Source organism: Panonychus citri, unplaced genomic scaffold (genome assembly GCF_014898815.1).
Source record: "Panonychus citri isolate SS breed McGregor unplaced genomic scaffold, ASM1489881v1 Contig00040, whole genome shotgun sequence".
Classification (NCBI taxonomy): Eukaryota; Metazoa; Arthropoda; class Arachnida; order Trombidiformes; family Tetranychidae; genus Panonychus; species Panonychus citri.
Window position 1 is genome coordinate 37,823 of NW_026515445.1, and position 21,469 is coordinate 59,291.

A 21,469-nucleotide genomic window follows, 5' to 3' on the forward strand; every position below is an offset into this window, starting at 1 on the left:
TTGAAACTCTTTAAACCAAAAGAAAATACAGTGGTAGTAACTTATTACTCTTTTTTACTTCAGATGATCGACTTGTTCAGATGATTGTACTATTGCCTTATGGGATCTCAGGAATCTGTCATATAAATTACGGACATTGAGGGGACATTCGTATTGGGTTAAGAATGTTAAATATGATACACGAACTCGAACCTTATTTAGCTCTGGATATGATGGTTGTATCTACATGTGGGATATCAACAAATATGATGCAACATCATTTGATCATCCAAACGGGAATCCAATCAATTTTACAAAGCCTCTATTTCTTTCCTGCCTAATGAGAATGAGATTAACCCATGATAGCTCAAAAATGATAATCTGTACCTCAGAGGGATACATTATGATTATTCATGATTTAAGATTAGAAAAATTGGAAAAAGATTTAGCTGGTTTCCAATCTGATACATTATGATTATTCATGATCGTTAAACTTATATTCTTCTCGATGAGTGAAAACTACTTTTTTATACATAAATATAATAAACTAACGACCTTATAGCGAGTGATAAAGCCCAAGGATACCAAAAAAGCTCTAATGAAATAATGATTTTATAACTTGAGACAACAATTCTGCTTTTTAATTTGATTTTTTGATTCGGATTTTTGAATTTATGATTAACAACAGATCTTTTAGCTTTTTGATTTCGTTACAAGGGACACAATTCTTCGTCGTTTGCGATGGTTTTTGTTTTGTGAATATAACGAAAAAACTAATGCATAATGAAATACAACGATCACAATCACAGAGATAATAAAGATGCAAACTCGTAATATAATAAACAGAATATAAATAAATGAAGATTTAGGAGGTTTCGGTGAACCGATGGTGAAAGGGTCACTATAAGTGATCAAGTTGTCCATGTCTAGTGTTTCAAATGGACCTCGTCGTCTGAGTATAAGAATTGATAATCGATATTGACCAGAATTCACCCGATTGCAGTTTAGGAAAATCTTTGTCTGATTATAACTTAAAGCCGTACAGTTTTCAATAAAAGAAAATGTTAAATTGTGGACTAAAGTGAAGGTCAAAGGAAAAATATGTGCATATTTTGAATGGAAACCAAGGAGATCGAAGTTCAAATTAAAGGTCATTGTATTAGGCCTGTAAACTAATTGAATATTACTCGGACTGAAACATGGATTAAGTGTATGACCCGTGAGTGAAGTCTCTCTGTTGAAATGCATATAGAATAGAATTAATTTAGAAATCAGTAAGAGAAGAAACTAATTAAATTATCACCTTGAATCAAAAGAATTTGAACCACCGATTGAACATTCACCCAATGCTAGTGAATTTCCTCGTCTCCATTGACAATATCGAAGAAAATTACCAGTTGCATCATAAATTCTGGTTGTAAAACAATCAATACACGAATTATTCAAAAATGGACACAAAATAATTGATTCATAGTATGAAACCTGATTGAGTGTAATTATTGCTCGTGGATGAGTAAAACCGTAGTAATAAATTTGTGAATACCTAAGATTTTCATTGATGATACGACGATGAGCAAACGTCCTTTCGTATGGGTGGGTAAAGACAGAGTAATTTCCATCGACAAAGTGGATTGAATATCGATATCTGGTATAATTACTGTCAGAGGAAAGAACAAGGAAAACATAACCAGGAGTCGCATCGAGAGCCAATGGAATGAAATCAATTATTCGAGTCCAGTTTTCTGTTAGAATGTCATTACCTGTAAGATAATGACCTTCAAAATCTCTTCGTAACATAGAAAATTGTCTGCTGAAGTTTTGCGGAGTTACATAACACTCTGGACCAGATTCGTTGAAAATATCAGCCTTCCAAAAAATTGTCGTATTTTCACAATCGTTAGTTGACCTTTCAAAGTCATCGATTATCGAATTAAATGGAAACACTGCAATATGATCTCTTTGGGTGTGAGAATAAGAGACTGTAATCAAAGAGAATGAAGATCCATCGCTTGTGTGAGAAAAAGAATCAACAAATCGAACTTTGTCAACAGAACCATAACGTTCATTAAATGATATCGAATACAGTTCCTTATAGTTATACCTCACAAGACCCGTATCATCGACATTAATGTTTGATATCTGAGAGATAAAGTAAACTGGCCTTACGAGGGCAATTCTTAGAAGGCCGAACGAGTAAATATTTTCTTTAAACTTAAAACTCTGAAAAGTTTTAAAAGAGCGAACTGTGGATTCTACGTGATCAAGATAATTTTCCAAATAAGTATTATTGTAATAATTGGAATGAAATCGCACAAGCAAAAATATGAATACATAGTTATATTCTGTTATATTGTATCCTAAGCTCATTCCAATTTCATACAATGAATCATTGAAGGAAAGCCAACGCTGAGTATTGAAGTTAACACTACGAATGGGCCCGGCTACAAGTACAAAACCATTTTGAGTCAAGTTATAATGTGCGAAACTGGAACTGTAGTCCTTGAAACTCAAAAGGTAGTAATTTGGTCTCCGAGAATAAGCTGGAGAAAACGATGTCTCACTACTTCTTTCACCAACTTGGCTTGGGTCCGTGTTGAGAGTTTGACTCGATAGATTAGTCGTGTAAAATTTGTCATCAGCGAAAAAGAAATAAGGGTTTTCTAACTGAAATGCGAAAAGAGGAATCCAAACATTTGATTCGTGGATCAGGAGATGACAATTAACACCAACTATCGATGAGAGAAATATACAAATTAAAGAAAAACTTGTCAATGAAAATAAATGAAACATTTTGTTCCAGAGACGGAAATATAAATATTCAACTTTTCATTGTTTCATTTGGATGTCTCAATTGTGTTTTGAAGCAATTGTGGAAGCACAATAAGGATAACACAAGGATTATATTCATTGGATAATTATCGAGATTTATACTCATCCTCTAATCAAAATGTTCATAATTTCTTAATGACAATTAGATAGTTTTATTTAAGGCTAAATAAATTTATATGAACTTTTATCGGTTCAATTTTCGATATTCAGAATGATGTAGACTTGTAGAGTTGATGTAAATATTGTTCTGTGAAGTTTAAAATTTCATAATCTCTATGGGACAATTAAGTATTTATCTTTAATTACTGAATATATTTTAGAAAAAATCAAAAGATTGTTTTACTTTTGATATTTAGTTGAGATTTTAAATCAGAATTTGATTTTGAATTAATCTTTTGGGACAAAGATGATGCGGAAGAGATTTTTTTGTTTCCGGTTACTTCGGGCTTAGAATTTTTAGAAATAACCTCAAGAGACTTTGCTTTCGGTGTTAATTTCTCTTTCGATTTAAACGAACCAGCCAAAATCATGAGTTAATTACCTTTCAAAATTAGTCGAAGTATGAAGACGCGATGTTGAATATTCGTTCGTAGGGATGAACTGAAGTTGGTTTAAACTCATCGAGATAATGAATCGAATATCGGAATTGAGTATAATCTACATTTGACGAAAGAACAAGGAAAACAAATCCTGGAGTCAAATCGAGTGCGAATGGGACAAAATCAATTATTCGATTCCAATCACCATAAAGAATATTCTCTAATACAATTCCGTTACGATTCCAATCTCGCATCATTATTGAAATCGAGGTTCGATTTGAAATGATACATGGTAATAATCGATTACGAAAACGAAATTCTGGCCATAAAAGCCTAGAGAATCGACAAAATTCCGCTGAGATTTCACCGAAATGATAATAAGCAATTAGATTGATTGTAACATTTAGGTGATAGAAAAATTAATTAGTTAATTTAATTGTTAACAATCAAATTAAGATTACGTTATTGTTTTCTTTCAAAAGTTTTCTTCAAAAATAATTGTCTTTTTTTTATCATTCAAAAATCTTTAATCCAAAAATTTGATTCATGGATTATAAGATAAGTATTAACACCAACTATCGATGAGAGTAATATACTAATTGCGAATAAACTTGCCCTTACGCAAAGTCCAAATTAAGTGCCGATAAACAAGAAGAAACCTTATCGTCTCATGTAAATGATGCTCCATATGTTACACCAGCGAAGAGAAGAAAGGAACAAAAGTTTAGTGCTTATCCAAATTCATCTACAGCAAAAATAGAAACGCCGATAGTTGACAAGACTTTTTTGCTCGTTATTTTACTTTTTATCGTTGACACTGAGAAAAAAACTCTGAATCAAACTGTTCTAATTAGTAAAAATAAAACAAAGTGATTTCATTTCTGATCCTGATATGAATCTTTTTTGTTTTTTAAAAACGTGTAACATTTAGAGTGATCGTTATAGTGATTCAATTTCTTGTTTGTGTTAACTTTGGATGAAGACTTTTCAGAAAATGGCCTCAATGGACTTTTACCTTAGCCACTTTCTTTGTTTTGAACTCTGGGTTGGTACAAACTCTTTTGCACTCCTGAAACATCGATCGTAGAGTTAGCTGGAGTAAAACTTGGCCTAATAAGAGGCAGATCTTCAATGGAAATCAAAAGCGGGTCTTTAATTACTTGGATTTTGTTTTAGGAGACTCATTTCTCATTCTTTTTGTCTGTTTGGGTGTTGCGGTGATCTCGGATTTTGGATGGTCGCTCTTGGGAACTTCCGGATCAACTGATTTGCTTTTTGTGTCAATCAATACTTTTATTTTAAGGAGCGATTTTTGAAAGATTTTCCATCAACATTTGATAATTTTCTTGACCAGATCTCCAATGGAAATAAAATGGACCTTTTATCGTTTAGCTTTTGATTGATTTCTCGTTCTTTTTGTCTGTTTGGGTGTTGCAATGGTCTTGGTTTTTGAAGGGTTTTGCTTGGGGACGTTTGAATCAATTGATTTGCTTTTTTCGCTGACCAATTCACGGGAACGCACTTTCAAAAATGGTACTGATTTAGATTTGAGATGGACTGTTGGAATTACTACTGATTTAGATTTAAGATCTAACGACGATTTATGTTTGCTCCTTATGTCAGGTAGCGAGCCTTTGGGCGGAGGATTTTTTATCTTGTCCAATGTGTCCGGAAGTTTTCTGGCCACAGTACGACGAGTATAAAATACAACGGGTGCAATCATAGAGATGATAAAGGCGATAACTAGTAATATTATCAACAGGCTGTAAGAAGATTCAGGGGGAGGAGAAGGAGGAGGAGGTGGTGGTGGTGATGAACTGATGGTAAAAGGATCACTATAAGTGATCAAGTTGTCCATGTCTAGTGTTTCAAATGGACCTTGTCGTCTAAGCATAAGAATTGATAATCGATATTGACCAGAATTCACCTGATTGCAGTTTAGGAAAATCTTTGTTTGGTTATAACTTAGAGCAGTACAGTTTTCAATAAAAGAAAATGTTAAATTGTGGACTAAAGTAATAGTCAAAGGAAAAATATGTGCATATCTTGAATGGAAACCAAGGAGATCGAAGTCCAGATTGAAGGTCGGTGCATCCGGACTGTAGCTCACTTGAATGCTTGTTGGATTGAAACATGGATTTACTATGTGATGTGTGGATCTAGAATCTCTGACACTTCGGCTGAAGATATGAGATTTCATCAGGGTAAAATCCTAAATTTTTAAGGTGGTTGATCAGTCCGGCTCCTACAATAGCCTTACAAGTAACTAAATACTTGAGGACTTGATCTTTAGCGGAATCCAAATTCTTCGCGAATTTGATATCGTCTCGAGTCAAACCATGAAACTTAGTGTCCATCATTGAAATGTTTGAATGTTTCACAAAAGTTTCGTAAACAACCTCGAGGTTGGCATCGATTATAACAATCCAACAGGCTCTATGGATAAATTTACCACCACCATCATCAAGTCGTACACAAGCGACATGAAGTCCGTAAATTTTATCCTTATCAGGCAATTCCACAGAATTTTCTTTGATTAGTTCGGCAATTTCAGGTTTCAAGACCTCAAGATTTGGCTTAGGTCGATTAATGAAAGCATCATAAAGCTTTCGCCTTTTATTAGCTCGAACTGTTTGGTTATGAAAACTTGATGATGAGCTTGGTTCCTTTTTAACCTCCTTGAGATTTGGGTTAATAACCATAATGGAAGGAAAAGTTTTCAGAATTTCCAGAATCACATCTTTGTATTCTGGCTCATACATTCGTGAGAAAGGATCAATCCTTACGAATGGAGATTCAGGGTCATTCGAACTCACAGTTGAAAGACTGAACGTTGAACGAGTTCGATTCAGTCTTGAGACTTCCATTGATTTTCTTAACCAAGCTTCAGATGAGCGAATCAAATAATCTGGTACTCGAGACCAGGTAATCGTGGGGAAACGTGTCTTGACTTCAGGTCCAGGGATACTTCCAATGATTGGCTCGAACCCAATATCCTGGATGAACTTTTCTCCCTCATAAATTGGAGCTCCAGGGTCATCAAGACGTTTCCAATTAGTCCAATGATTCAAACTCAAGTTTGTAAAACGACGTATTTTTCGTGGACCAAGAAGTGGATCTTCGGGGTGTTGGTCCCTTTGATGTAACAAACAGGCCCATAGCTCAAAATTTTGCTTCCAATGAAGCTCGTGGCTTTTATCAGCTTGAGTTGATTTAACACGTAAATGAGCAGGGACAACCGAAGCAAATGATTTCGGTTTCTTCATAACTTCTCGAGAAGTTGGGCCAATCAAAAATGATGAGTTTATTTCAGGATCGAAATCAGTATCCAATAAACCCTTTCGACAGTTTGCCTCATGTTTCAAAAATTCCAAAGGTTTCACTTGAGTGAGACAATGAGTACGGCGACACAAAAATGAAGCTTCCAAGTAAGACTCATACACTTTTTCATTGTCAAGAGTTTTGAAACAAGAATATTTATCACGAAGATAAACAGAAATAACACATTTATTGGTTACACAGAGAAAGTCTTGAGGCTTCTGAATTGGAGTGAACGAAACTTCACTAATCAGGTTTTGTAACCAATTCGCACAAAGTTGACAGTACCAAGATTCACACTCTGAACAGGCAACAGGATCTATGGAAATTTGTCCACATAGACAACAGGTAATCACTTTAACAATTTCCAATAGATTTGGGTGGTGAATATACGAAGACTTGAGTCCTCTTGGCACTTCAGAAAAATCAATCAGTTCCAAGACTGAGATTGAGGCAATAACGTTTAGTTGAAGTTTCTCTTTGATCATTTTTATGAACAATTCATTTAGTTCTTGTTTATTTTTGGCTTGAGCCAACACATTTTTCTTCGCCTCATTGAACGACTTGACTGAAAGATATTCAGGCAATTCAGCCGTTGGTAATGGTGCTGGATAAACACCATCAGGATAAAGTACAGGCGAGGGATAAACTTCAACAATTTCTTCACACTCAGGAATAGTTTCCATGTTGAGCAAGTTCACAAAGTTTAAAGACTTTTCACTCGAGTGACAATTAAAATCAAACAGTAACAACGAAGGAAAATTTTTAACTGACCTTAGTCCCTCGAATTGTCCATGTTTATATGGAAACACTTTCGAAGGTGTCACATGATCTCTAATTATCATAAAATTAAGAGGAAATAAGCTTTTCGTTGACACGTCACAATCGAAGCGTTTTTCAGCTTTAATTGTTGGCTTAAAGTCTTGAAACTTAATAGCTTTTAAAATCATAAAGTTAACAATCAATGATTCATCTAATTGTTTTCTCATTCCTCTCGTTACTCGTCTATCAATTTCTGGACAAATGATTTTATCTGTTTGATCAACGATTAACTTATCAGCAGTTAAATTTTTTCTTTGCTCTTTAGATAGAACTGTTTGATTTTCAATAAGATTCGAGTCTTGATTGTTTGAATTTTCATTATCAATATAATCAATTTTTTCATTGATAATCTCATCAGGACTCATTTCAGTTTCAGAGACTGAAACCTCTTCAACATTTTGATCAGGACTTGGCTCTGAAAGCCAATCCAAACTTTCAGAACTGAAAAACTTTTCAACAACTTTCTGAACTTTTTCAGGTAAAGGTCCATAGAAAATTTTAGTTTCACTAATATTCACAATTGAAAGTTCGAAATCTTCAGGATTTAAAACAGTCACACTTCCCTTCGAACATCCAACGACAATGAATGGTCCGCGATATCGAGGAAGTAATTTTTTACTGTCTTCAGTTTTACCATAGCGCTTTCTAATTAGAATCGCATCACCAATCAAATACCCGTGGCTCATTCCGAGAGGGCATTTAGAATTCACATAGTATTGTTGTTGAGCCATGAGGCGAGCATGAGCAATTTTTCGAGCCTCAATGACTGAGAATTCTGAAAATTCAATGTCCAGTTCATTATCGATTGGTTTCCTTGGATGTATTCCAAACATCAAAAAGAAAGGGCTGAACTTTGTTATTTTATGCCTCGAGGCATTGATGGCAAAAATCGAATCATTTAAAATTTCTTCTAAATTTGAAGCATCACCTTGAATAAGTTGTGTTCTTAATCTTTCACAGATTGTTCGGTTGTTTCTCTCTACTACACCCTGAGATTGAGGGTGATAGGCGCTTGAAATCGCATGTCGAATGTTTAGAGACTTCAAATAATCTTCAACTTCATGGCTAAGAAAGTTCGTTCCACGATCCGATTGAATCACTTTAGGTAATCCGAATATTTTGAAATATTCCTTGAGGAATCGGATTACATTCGGAGCCTTTTGATTAGGGTACATTTTAGCAAAAACGAATCTAGTCGTAGTATCCACAAGAACCAAAATTATTTTACTTTTCTGTCCTCCGAGGGACATTGGACCAGCAGCATCCAATTCCAATCTCTCAATTGGATTTACAGGAATCGGTTTCAAACAAGCATCTAAGTAAATAGTACTTGCTGGTTTTGCCAATTGACACGGTTCACACTCACGACAAAGTCTCTTTACTTCATCCAATAAATAAGGCATCCAATATTTTCTTGCCATTTCGAAGTAACTTTTTTCAGAACCAAAATGTCCTCCAAGGGATGAATTATGTTCTTCATTGAACAATTTTTTCAACAATTCCAAGTTGATTACAATCCTTGGAGCTTCTTTGATGTCAGTTGATCGTCGATACAAAATCCCATCACGAAGATGAAACTTACGATATTTTGGCGAATTAGGTTCAACAGCTAAAGCTTCAATAGCTTCTTTGCAAAAACGATCATTTCGTTGAAATGATTCAATCTCTTCACGATATTGAATCTTTGGTTTGGTGTACAAAATTATCTCTGGTTTCCTTTGAGATATAATAGTCTTTTCTAGACCCAAATTCACTAAGTTAACACCGAGTTCATACACTTGATCGATCATTTCATTTTGATTTTCAATCTCGAGATTGAAATGGAGTAAATCTTCAATATAATCCTTTTCTGGATCGATTATTTTTCGATGAGTCCACTCACTTTGTTGTCGTGAAAAACAATCTGACGGGTGTAACTTGCCTTCTTTGTAAAGGACTTTATAACTGAATCCACCGAGAATTATTGACCATCTCTGTAGTCGTGCGTTTTTGAAATTGACCCTCGGAAGTTGGCACAATGCATGGTGGTCAGTCTCCACCAAAAACTCTTTAACTTCAAGAAAGTGACGAAACTTTCGAACGGCAACCAAAACAGCCAACAACTCTTTCTCTGAGGTAGAATAAGGGACTTGATGTTTTAACAGTTTCTGCGAAAAGAAACTAATCGGTTTCCAAAATTTGACTTTATCAATTGGAACATCAGAATTTTTCTCAAATCCTTTTGGTACGGGATAGTCCAAATCTTCCTGAAGAAGTATCCCACCGACGGCTTTATCTGATGCGTCTACTGAAATTTTCTTTCGTAGATAAGGATCAAAGTGTACAAGTTCAGTTGTAGCAATTAATGATTCACGAAGAATATCCAAGTTTTTCTTATCCTCAGGAGTTAATTTAAATCTTCTCTCCTTGTTAATCAAATGGTAAAGGGGACAAGCCAATTGCGAGTAATTGAGGATATAGCGCGAAAAGTAATTAAAACATCCCAATTGACTCTGAAGTTCTTTTAAACTTTTGGGATACGGTAAATTTTTCAAGGCTTGAACCTTATCAGGATCTGGTCTTATTCCAGTTCCACTTACTATGTGACCTAATAGTAACAATTCTGTGTACCCAAATCGGCATTTTTCCATTCTAACCTTGAGGTTGTAATTTCTTAATCGTTTCAGAACCAATTCAGTATTTACCATGAGTTCTTCCCAAGTTTTTCCCAAAACTGGTACATCGTCAAAGTACCCAAGACATTGACGGTATTGTAGTCCTTCAAGCACCTTATTAACTAATCTCTGAAAGATGAAAGGTGCTCCTTTCAAACCCATAGGTAATCGCAGGTACTCGTATTTTCCATCAGGTGTACAAAAGACAGTTTTATGTCTCTCTTCAGGAGGAATTTCGATTTGATGGTACCCCTGACACAGATCGAACATATTGAAATATTCTGATCCTCTGACTGCTTCGAGGCAGTCGTCAATTCTGGGCATCGGGTAATCAGGAACTCGAGTTATATGATTAAGGCTACGAAAGTCACATACAAGTCGATAACTTTTACCATTTTTACCTTCTTTTTCAACTAATAGTGCAGGGCTACCTCCATCAGCTTCCGATTCTTGAACAATTCCAGCCTCAATTAGTGCACCAATCAAATCTAAGAAGATTTTTCTCTTCTCTGGAGAACACGGATAAGGTTTCTGTGAAGGAACAGCATGATCACCAATATCGATCTTCACTTTACACACTTCATATGGTACACATCCAAGATCATGACGATGCTTAGCGAAAACATCCTCATATCTTGAAAGAAGTTCCTTGATCTCATCTTTCTTTTCTTGATTCAAATCAGGATTAATTACTTTATCAATTTCCTTTTGAAAATCATAATCACGAGGTTCAGTTTTGAAACTGGCAACGAGGGGAACATTCAATTCTTTTTCGGTGAGAAGTTCATCTTCTTTTGGAACAATGCAAACTTTGCAAATACGTTCAACTTCCTTTGGTCTCTCGACGATGTCGTAATCAGGAGTTGTAACAGCATCTTCTGGATGATTAACAATAACCTGAGTCTCATCTTTTCTGCAACATCGTATATCAAATTCAGCACCAAACAACAATCCATTAGGTTCATAACGTACGAGAACTTCATAATTATCTCCATCAGACTCGAGTCTCATATAAAACAAATGCATGAAGATATTACTCAGCAATAAAACTGGAGCAAAATCTTTTACGAGTAAAACTCTACAAGCTCGAGCATCAGAAATTCTCGGATGTTTGATCACTAAATAAGTATACCCACAAGCTTTGAGGTACGATTCAGACACAATTCCTTGTAGAATTAGATCAGTACTGATTACATCAGCTCCCATTTTTTCAGCAAGAGCGTAATCCATCACACAAACTGCAGCTCCTGTGTCTAAGAGCACAGATCCATCGATCACAATTTGTTTGTTAAGGTTTCGAAGCCTTATCGGGACTAACGGCATATCTTCCATTTTCTTTGAATTGAGATAAGTGATCGAAGGTTTCGAAACCTCATTCAGTGAATACAGGGCAATTCAGCTAACTTGTTGGTTTTCTTTTCACTATTACTCCAAAACTACTTGGCCGATAGGGTCCACATTTCGTTTACGGAAGTTTGACCGATACTCAATTGTCATATTTCAAGGTCAAGGTCATAAAGGTTATTCATGAAAGAACGTACTTGAAGGTCATTTGAAGAACTTTTTTAAAACTAGAAATTTTTTTCAGCCTACATGTGATGTTTTATCCTTCCTTTACTTACAGGGTCTGATTCAATTTACTTTCTGTAAAAAGTTATCTAAAGTAACTGATTTTGTTTTAGCGCAATACCAACGTTGCTTTGTGATATTTTTATTTTTTGACTTCATAACCAGACTTAAAAAAATTTCTAGTTTTCAAAAAGTTCTTCAAATGACCTTCAAGTACGTTCTTTCATGAATAACCTTTATGACCTTGACCTTGAAATATGACAATTGAGTATCGGTCAAACTTCCGTAAACGAAATGTGGACCCTATCGGCCAAGTAGTTTTGGAGTAATAGTGAAAAGAAAACCAACAAGTTAGCTGAATTGCCCTGTATAACAATCGTACAGTCTTTGTGCTTTTTTCAGCATCTTTATTTTCACTTGGTTTCTTTTCTTCCTTTGAGGGAGGTTTACCTTTCCCTTTATTCGGACAGTCACGGGAATAATGGCCTTGACCAAAACATTCCCAACACTTTATTTGAGAGTTCGGTTTCCAATCTGATCTTCCATGAGATCGTCTCTCATTTCCATCTCTTCTTGCACTAGGATAACCACTATCCTTTCGGTCTCCACCTCTATTTCTAAAGTTTTGAGACTTTTCCAATTCACGATTTTTACTTTCAAAGTAATACAAGTTCAACAAGTCTAAGAAATCATTCATTGATTTGTTAGCACGTTGGTGAAACACATCACGTTTCACATAAGCAGGTATCCTTTCCAATAGGATAACAATCAAAGTTTCATCCGAAACTTTCCCCTGACTCTTGTAAATCAAATCTTTAAGATTCTCGATAAACTCAGCAGGCGGACATTTGAAATCATATTTCAAATTCATCAGCTCATGAAGAGCAGCAGATTTAGTAGCAGGTCCCATCAACTTCTCAAACAACTTCTTGAGATACTCTTGATATTCAGTTACCTCTACTCCAATCGAATCAGCAATATGCAATAAACCATGGGAAAATCCTTTTTTCAGGCAACGAAGCCTAGTGTCATCATCAACACGCTCCAGAGCTAGGCGTCTCTCGGCCCGCTTCACCCACTCGTATGGGTCTTCACCCTTCTCGAACTCCTTAATCTTTGGATCAGGGACATAAGCAGGTACGAAACTAGAATTTCTATTCCTAACCTCAGGAACAACAGGTTCAACGGGTTGCCTCTCAACAGCAGGTCTTACGATACGTTCCGAACCAAACACCTCACTAGTTTCATCACCTTTCAGCTCATCAATGATCTTCACCAACAGATTTCTTGTTCCAATACCCAGTGGTAAGCTTTGAAGCTCTTCAGGAGTAACAGCCACAAAGGACTCAACAGATCGACCAACGATCTTTATTATTTGTTGGATCTCACTTTCGCTAAATAAAGCTAATCTTAATTTTCGCAACCATTCTGGTGATTCAAATCGTCTCACTTCTTCATGAAGTAAATCCTTTACCTCTCTCTCAGAGAACTCAAAGTTTTGTAACAGAAAATTAGTCTTCACGACTTCCAATAATCGACGTGTTACTAAACTTCTAATAGGCATTGGCACGCTCCAACCCACCAATAACTCTACAGCTTCGTCCTCTGAAAGGTCTTTAATTTTTCTATCAGCCATAACTGATTCACCAAGTTGAATATCACTCACAGAATTAGCACTTCTCGAAAGATTTCTAACAGATCTTGGGTTACCTCTAATTGAATTAGAATCCAAGGTCATCACACAAACTATGAAAGTTTTAATCTAAGGTACCACAAATAAGAAATCACGTCCGGGTCACCATATGAAGGGATTAGATTTAACAATCTCTTCGTTTTATTAGCACGAAGATAAACTCTGAAGGTTTGATTGCCCTTCTCGTCAATCTCGTGTTCAAAGTGATTTCAGATTTGTAGATTATTAGATTTACCACAAGTTTTGAAACTTGATTCTTTTATTAAAAACTTTCAAATTAAACATAAATATTAATTAAACACAATCGAAAATTAAGATAAATTAGCTTGAAGCTAAAACACAAGAAAAGATCTTAACAGTTTTTGGGACTATCGTTAATCTCCAACTTAACGTAATCTAATCTCTCTTAAGATAAATGATTAATATATAAAGAAACATTGATAAGGGGAAAAAGGGGAAAATCTTCATCATCTTGAAGATGATACATCAAAGGTTATAATAGGTAGACTTGAGTCTCAATCAAATTAATAATAGTTTAAGCTTTTTCTAACTTAACGGATACAAAAGATACAAAACTTTATAAAGACAAAAATATGATTAATAGGCTTAATTTAGCCAAACGATTATTGAATCAAATTAGAAATTAATGATTAAGAAAATCAAATCAAAATTTGAGGAACCACTTTCTAAACCCTTCAATGATAGATTAGAATTAATTTAGAGTTATTTGATGTTTTTAGTAAGAGAAGAGACTAATTCAATTATTATTACCTTGAATCAGAAGAATTTGAAACACCGATTGAACATTCACCCAATGCTAGTGAATTTCCTCGTCTCCATTGACAATATCGAAGAAAATTACCAGTTTCATCATAAATTCTGGTTGTAAAACAGTCAATACACGAATTATTCAAAAATGGACACAAAATGATTGGTTCATAGTATGAATAGTGATCGAGTGTAATTATGGCTCGTGGATGAGTAAAACCGTAGTAATAAATTTGTGATATTGCTCGAAATACATTAATGATATTACGATGAGCAAACGTCCTTTCGTATGGGTGGGTAAAGACAGAGTAATTTCCATCGACAAAGTGGATTGAATATCGATATCTGGTATAATTACTGTCAGAGGAAAGAACAAGGAAAACATAACCAGGAGTCGCATCGAGAGCCAATGGAATGAAATCAATTATTCGAGTCCAGTTTTCTGTTAGAATGTCATTACCTGTAAGATAATGACCTTCAAAATCTCTTCGTAACATAGAAAATTGTCTGCTGAAGTTTTGCGGAGTTACATAACACTCTGGACCAGATTCGTTGAAAATATCAGCCTTCCAAAAAGTTGTCGTATTTTCACAATCGTTAGTTGACCTTTCAAAGTCATCGATTATCGAATTGAATGGAAACACTGCAATATGATCTCTTTGGGTGTGAGAATAAGATACTACAAGAAAAGAGAATGAAGATCCATCGCTAGTGTTAGAAAAAGAATCAACAAATCGAACTTTGTCAACAGAACCATAACGTTCATTAAATGATATCGAATACAGTCCCTTATAGTTATACCTCAGAACATCAGGCATTTCGTTAACATTAATATCTGATATCTGAGAGATAAAGTAAACTGGCCTTAAGAGATCAATTGTTAGTTGGCCGAACGAGTAAATATTTCCTCTAAACTTGAAACTCTGAAAAGTTTCAAACGAGTCAACTGTGGATTCTACGGGAGAATGATAATTTTCCAAATAAGTACTAGTGTAATTGACATGGAATCGCACAAGAGTGAATATGAGTACAGAGGTGTTATTTATATTGTATCCTGAGTTCACTCCAATTTCATACATTGAGTCATTGAAGGAAAGCAAACGCGGCATGCGAATGATCCGAACACCACGAATGTGATCGACAAGTACAAAACCATTTTGAGTCAAGTTATAATGCGCGAAATTTGAATCGAGTCTGTTCCAGCTCAACAGGTAGTGGTTGGGTCTCCGAGAATAAGCTGGATAAAAAAATGTAGAACTATCGCGTAAGCCAACTACGTTCGGTTCCGTGTTGAGAGTTTGATTCGAATAATTAGTCGTGTAAAATTTGTCATCAGCGAAAAAGAAATAAGGCTGTTCTAAATTTAATAAGAAAATTGGAATCCAAACATTTGATTCGTGGATCAGGAGATGACAATTAACACCAACTATCGATGAGAGAAATATACAAATTAAAGAAAAACTTGTCAATGAAAATAAATGAAACATTTTGTTCCAGAGACGGAAATATAAATATTCAACTTTTCATTGTTTCATTTGGATGTCTCAATTGTGTTTTGAAGCAATTGTGGAAGCACAATAAGGATAACACAAGGATTATATTCATTGGATAATTATCGAGATTTATACTCATCCTCTAATCAAAATGTTCATAATTTCTTAATGACAATTAGATAGTTTTATTTAAGGCTAAATGAATTTATTTGAACTTTTATCGGATCAATTTTCGATATTCAGAATGTAGACTAATAATAAGCTTGAATTCAAAATTTCTTTAAAAATTGTTTCAAAAACTTTCAATCGAAAGACATAATTAATGTCCATTCTATCGGACATTTCTCAAACTTTCCGAAAAAGTGACTTATTATTATTCACACGTGAATCTCTGGCCTGTAAACACGGAATTCAACGAAAGAAAGCTCGGCGTTTTAACTCTTTTCTTTAATTCGCTTGTTGAAATCTAAACAGTGAAAGTGAAAAATCTCAGAAATAAATAGAGAAAAGAAAACATGAACTGTTCGTTTTGAAGTTCGAAATGTTTCCATTCGCATGATCGATAAATATTGTTCTGTGAAGTTCAAAATTTCATAATCTCCATCTATGGGACAATTAAGTATTTATCTTTAATTACTGAATATATTTTAGAAAAAATCAAAAGATTGTTTTACTTTTGATATTTAGTTGAGATTTTAAATCAGAATTTGATTTTGATTTGATTTTTTGGGACAAAGATGATGCGGAAGAGATTTTCTTGTTTCCGGTTACTTCGGGTTTAGAATTTTTAGAAATAACTTCAAGAGACTTTGCTTTCGGTGTTAATTTCTCTTTCGATTCAACCGAACCAGCCAAAATCTCTTGGCCATTAACCACCTCCTTTTGTTTTGAATTCCAGGTTGATACCTTTTCTTGAGATCTTTTAGAAAAGATAATACAAGCTACAAGGATAACGATAATCACGATGCTTGTCACAATTAATGGTAACAAATAGTCTGATCTCTCGCTCGACGTTGATAGTAATATAGCTGAAACATCAATCGTAGCATTTGCCGAAACAATGATTGGACTAACAAGAGCCAAATCTTCAATGGAAAGCACTACCAATCGATAGGCTCCATATTTTATGTTATCACAGACAATTGTGAATGAATTGGAGATGATTGATTGTACCAAACAAGGATAAAGGTCTGTATTATTGAACAGACTAATTTGTAATTGCGATTCATCATAAAGATCACTATGATAACCTGAGATACTAAAATTAGCGATTAACTGAAGACTTGAAGGGAAATAAGTTATGACAATCACCAAGAATTGCAAACATGGGTCATCACGAAACGATGGACCTAAACTGACAATCAAAGGACTAGAAAATTTGATTAGAATCATGAGATTAGTAATTCGATTATGAAAATGAAGAGTTAATTTCTTTCAATTACCTTTCGAAATTAGTAAAACTATCGGGTCTCTGCTCAATTGAACAAACTCCTGAACCGATGTTCGATCCCAAAGACCAAGAACAATACTTGACGAATTTCTCATTTTTATCATAGACTTTAGTGGTTAAACAATCGAGACAAGAATTGTTCAGAAATGGACATAAAACAACCGGTTCGGAGTAGTGAGCTTCGTTTATTGTGATGAGTACTTTGGGAATGTCATGGAATGAGAAGTAGATCTTAGATAGATCATTATATGGAGACGCGATGTTGAATATTCGTTCGTAGGGATGAACTGAAGTTGGTTTAAACTCATCGAGATAATGAATCGAATATCGGAATTGAGTATAATCTATATTTGACGAAAGAACAAGGAAAACAAATCCTGGAGTCAAATCGAGTGCGAATGGGACAAAATCAATTATTCGATTCCAATCACCATAAAGAATATTCTCTAATACAATTCCGTTACGATTCCAATCTCGCATCATTATTGAAATCGAGGTTCGATTTGAAATGATACATGGTAATATTCGACTACGAAAACGAAATTCTGGCCATAAAAGCCTAGAGAATCGACAAAATTCCGCCGAGATTTCATCGAAATAAGTTTTAAGGTCATCAAAAGAATAGACAACAATCGAATCTTTTTCATCTCTACCTCGATAACTTATGCAAAGTAACTGTCCAAATGTCGTATCACTTTGCATGATAAGTTGAGAATCAGCAAACTGAACTTTTCCAACATCACCATAAGTTTCATGAAACTCGATGGAATAAAGTTCTTTGTAAATATATCGAGGTGTTTGATCAGAAATTCGAACATCGAAATTAACATAAAGCTGTGCGAATGTATAAACAATCGTTTCGTTGGTTAATTCCTGTGAACAAAACCAATAAGTTTTATCGGAGTCTCTAAAGCCATGAATAGTTTTCAGAGTTATAACTGAAGAGTGGATCCGATCAACATGAACGAATTGATTACTCATGATCTGAGGATATTCTTCAATGAACTTGAACCCCTGCCGATGGTCACCACGATGAGAGAAAATCACTTGTCGATATAAACTAATAGAAGCCTCATAGAGAGCGCTAATGCCCATAGTTACTAAACGGGTTCTATTTAGCAGAATTGGCCAATCATTTTGCGAATTTGGTTCTATCTGAGAAAATGAATTGAACATATTGAAAGCAATCGATTCAGTTGAATATTCGTAATACAAACGAACTGAGTCAGGAGTCTCATATCGCGTGTATGCCTTTCGAAAACGATAATTAAATTCGTCCAATCCAATTCTATCTGTGTCATTGTTCAATTCTCGAGATGAATAATTAGTCTCATAAAATCCTGAGTCCGGATGGTACATGAAATAAGGCTGTTCGAGGAAGGAATAGAAAAGTGGAATCCAAACACTTGAATCGTGTAAACCGATAAAACAATCAACACTAATTGTCGACTTATCAAATAAGTTCAGTGTTAATATGAAACAACTAAGAAAAAGATACATATTGTCACCCAATTTAAGCATTTTCTCAATCACGAAATGTCAACAATCAAATCAAATTTAACTTGATACCAATAATGATTTGTGTTAATTGAAACGTGAAAGGATAATAAGCAATTGTAACATTTAGATGATAGGAAAATTAATTAGTTAATTTAATTGTTAACAATCAAATTTGATTGTTAATTATTTCTAAAAAATTAAGATTATGTTATTGTTTTCTTTCAAAAGTTTTCTTCGAAAATAATTGTCTTTTTTTGATCTTTCAAAAATCTTTATGCTTAATTGTTATATTAATAGATCACTTTTATTTGCGTTACTTTTGCTTTATGATTTTTGATTTTGATTTGGAACTTTTTATCATCAACTTTTTCATCAACTTTGTCATCGACTTTGTTTGCGATGTATTTTTGTACATTGACAAGCCAACCTTGAGATTGACATTTTTCTGAGATGACGAACGAATCAGCTCTTTGACCTTATCCATTTTATCGGACTTTCGGTTTTTTAAACTGTCTGAAAAAAGTGACTTATTATCTACAAGCGAATCTTTGGCTTTTTTCGAGACCACACAAAATCCGATGAAAGCCACAACTGCGATTAATGTTGCGGCCACTTGGAAAAAGATCAGCTGATTGGTCAGGGCTGTAATTGGTTCTAAATCAATTCTAAATACTGGACTGAATGTCCTAAACTCAGAGGCTATCGTTTCGGCTGCAACATTCCGTCTAATCGAGATGAGCAATCGAAACTCACCACTGAAAATATCGGTACAATTGATTGATACTAATGAACGAGAAACCTGGATAATGTAACAAGGAACAGCATATAAAATGGTCGAATTGCTAACTATTTCGATTGATAGAGTAATTGAATTCGAAAGATTTTCATCATAACCATGCAAAGTGAAATCGATATAGAGAACATTTTTATCAGGTGATAAATTGAGCGAAGAAATTTGTGACACATTGAGACAAGGATTCTCGGGAAAGTTGGGAATCCTGGTAAACTAGTGAATAGAAAGGAAAAGTTTGATTTTGATTAGAACTACGATTCTTAGGTCTCGAAATTGTAAATCGAAATGTAAAAACAATCACCTTGGAAAGGTTATATTTGAACCTTCAATTGAACATATTCCCGATTGGCTTGAATCTCCTGGTGTCCAAGAACAGAATTGGACAAACTGGTCATTTTGGTCATAAATTTTGGTCGTCAAACAATCAAGACACGAGTCAGTTAGAAATGGACACAAGACAATCGGTTCAGTGTAATGATAATGATTAAGGGCAATTAGTACTCTTGGGTTTGAGTGATCGAAATAGTAAATTTTGGTTAAACTATTTGGACGAAAAGAGTATTCGAATATCCTTTCATAAGGATGAGTCAAAACTGTCTCATAATCACGAATAAAATGAATTGAATATCGATATCTGGTAAAATTTCTGTCAGAGGAAAGAACGAGAAAAATATAACCGGGAGTCGAATCGAGTGCCAATGGAACGAAATCAACGATACGAGTCCAATTTTCATTAACAATGTCTCCCAAAATGTAACTTTCAATTCTCCATTCGCTCATGAGTAATGTGAGATTACCTCGGTTGGCACGAAAACATTCTGGTTTGATTAGGTCGAAACGGGATCCAGGCCATAAATTAGCAGTTCGCTGACAAAAGTTCACCGCAAGATCACTGTAGTAATTTAAAATGGTCTGGAATGGGAACAGAATCAACTTATATTCTCCCTCGTGATTGCTTAATATTGCAAGAAATTTGGAAAATGATAGAGTACCAATTTTATCGATCAAATCAGACGAAACAAATTTGGCCTCAACAATCGTTCCATAAGTTTCATCAAAGTTGATAGAATACAATTCTTTATACTCAAAATTGAATTGGGTGTTTTCTTCATCATTGGTTGTAACATTCGGATAAGTCTCAATCTGCGAAATATAATAAACGATTCTATAGCGTCCAATCGCATTGGATTCCCGACCGATCCGGTAAACTTTTCCACCGAACATGAAGCTAAAAAGAGTTTCAAAAGAAAGCAAAAATGGTTCAATCTGATCACCAGAACTAACAGTTATAAAACGAGTATGAAAACCATTTTCTGGCACCATCCTGAAGAATAGATCAATTCCATCCGTGTAATTAGTCGTAGCGATAAATCGGGTTATCCGATTGAATGTAATCGCCTTGGGCGTTTGATGATCGGCGGGAATCCAACGAACTGAACCTCTCAACCAATATGAAGGTGGATCGATATCAAGCCTTATTAAATAGGCTCTGGAATGCAAAAGGTTAAAAATACCGAACTGATCAGAGTTACTTGAATATAAACGGCTAGAAGTTTCGTTTAAGTAGTAAGAATAACTTGGAGAAAAAGGAAACCTAAACTGTTCATTTTGAATGTACGAAAAGTTTTTATTCAACATAACCGATGAAAAAACTGTTCTGTAAAATTTATTATTTAGAAAAAAGAAATACGGTTCTGTAATATTGTTCTGAAATATTGGAATCCAGACACTTGATTCGTGAATTTTAAGGTAACAATTAATACTAATCATCGACGTTGCAAATATTATACAAATTAAAGAAAAACTTGTCAATGAAACCAAATGAAACATTTTGATCGAGAGACGAAAATACAAAAATTTAACTGATCATTGCATTAATTGGATATCTAAACTTTTGTTTGTTCTAATTGTGGAAACACAATTAGGATTATATATTTATTGGATAATTATCAACATTTATATTCGTCCTCTAATCCCAATGTTCATAACCTCTTGATATCAATTAGATGTTTATAAGTCTTATTTAAATATTAGTCTTTATTTTTGATACTTCGTTGGTTCT